Here is a 2137-nt window from a genome sequence, read left to right on the forward strand (position 1 = left end):
GCGACAGTAAAAAGATCATTGGTCACCAGGGATCAGCAGCTGGGAAGTGAGAAGGATGAATTGGTGGAGTGTAGAGGATTTTTAGGGGCGAAAAACTACTCTGTATGATCCTGTAATGGTGGATACAGGTCTGTATACGTTTGCCCAACCCCATAGGAAGTAAGCCACAAAGGATCCCTAAGGTAGACCGTGGACTCTGTGTGACTGGGACACGTCCATGTGGGTTCATCTTATGACAAGTGCACAACTGGGGTGTGGGATGTCCACACGGGGGAGGCTGGGCTTGTGTAGGGACAAAGGGTATTTGGGAAATGTTTATGTCTTCCTCTCCATTTTCCTGGAACTTAAAACTGCTCTGAAAAAACATGAAGTCTATTAAAAGAATAAGAAAGGTGGAGAGAAGCAGGCTGATAAAGGGCAGTGAGACACCAGGGTTTCTGCTGGTCGTGGTCTCCGTCCCCTGTTCCTGGGGGGAGTGGGAGGGCAGGGTAGAGGAAAGTCGGGGTGGGCCCAGCACATCCAGAGCACCGTAGTGACTGCAGGCTGCCCCCCACCCCCAGGTAGCGTGGAGGCGGTGATGATCCGGCTGGTGAACGGCTCCGGCCCGCACGAGGGCCGGGTGGAGGTGTACCACGAGCGGCGCTGGGGCACGGTGTGTGACGACGGCTGGGACAAGAAGGACGGCGACGTGGTGTGCCGCATGCTGGGCTTCCGGGGTGTGGAGGAGGTGTACCGGACGGCCCGGTTTGGGCAAGGTAAGCGCTCTGGAGGGCGGGGGGCAAGGACACGGGGACCAGCCGGGTCTCCTCCTCAGAGTCCCCTCCACAACGGCCCCACCAACTGTCACCTGGCCTCTGCCTTCACCCTTCCTGGCTCCCAGGCAAGGAGCTATGCCCTCACACAGTTCTGATGATTAGAACATTCATCCTTTCCTTGAATTGACTTCCTTTTCTTTCATAAGTCCTGTCAGATTCCCCTGCGGGCCCTCATTCTCAGCCCTGCGGTTCTGGCTCGGATCTAAACCCACTCCCGCCTAACTCCATTACGTGTTTTTTAAGTTTATTTATTTTGAATGAGTGAGAGACATAGAGAGAGAGAGCACGTACACACATGCACCAGCAGGAGAACAGTAGAGAGAGGGGAAGAGAGAGAATCCCAAGCAGGCCCCACGCAGTCAGGGCAGAGCCCCAGGTGGAGCTCAGACTGCCAAACCTGGAGAACATGACCTGAACTGAAATCAAGTCAGACGCTTAACCCACTGGGCCACCCAGGCGCCCCTTTTACATTTGTGGTACGGAACACAGCGAGTGCTGGATGCTTCTATAGCACCCATTTTGTGCCAGGCTTAGTTCTAAACACATTACAAATACTCCCTCACTGAATCCTTACAACACCTAGGAAGTAGACACAGGGATCATCAGAGGCACAGCAAGGTTGAATAACTTACATAAGGTCACACAGCTAGCAAATGGCAGAGCCTGGTTTCCCTCAGACCCCAGCAGGTGGCTTAGGAGGCCAGGCTCTTACCCACTCTGCTGGCTGTCCCTGTCCCTCTCTGAGTCCTTTCTTCAGAGGAATACCCCTGGTTACCTATCTTGTCTTTGTGTGACGGGATTTCTCAGTCTTCACCATTTTGTTGCTTTCCTTTCAACATGCTCAGGTACACCTCCCTCCCTACGGATGGTACAAAGCACTCGGAGGGAGGGGTGCAGGCCTTTTCTGGGAAGATGGCGATTTGAACCATCTACCCCTCTCCTGCTTCATGGACAGCTCTGCCCCAGCTCCAGTCCCCGACCGTGGCACTGCGTCTGTCCCCCAGGCTAGCTCTCTGTATTAGTCTGCTCAGCCACTGTAACAAAGAGCACAGACCTGTAGGGCTTAAACAACAGAAATTTATTTTCTCACAGTTCCAGAGGCTGGAAAGTCCACAGTCAAGATGTCAGTGGATTTGGTGTCCCCTGAGGCCTTTCTCCTCAGCTAGTAGATGGTCATCTTTTCCCTGTGTCCCCACATGGTCTTCCCTCTGTGTGGTGCCTGTGTCTCCTCTTCCTATAAGGACACAGTCATATTGGATAGCACCCCAATGACCTCATTTTACCTTCGTCACCTCTTTAAGGGGCCTGTCTCCAAACACATT

This window comes from Suricata suricatta, chromosome 1 (assembly GCF_006229205.1).
Source record: "Suricata suricatta isolate VVHF042 chromosome 1, meerkat_22Aug2017_6uvM2_HiC, whole genome shotgun sequence".
NCBI classification, from domain to species: domain Eukaryota; kingdom Metazoa; phylum Chordata; class Mammalia; order Carnivora; family Herpestidae; genus Suricata; species Suricata suricatta.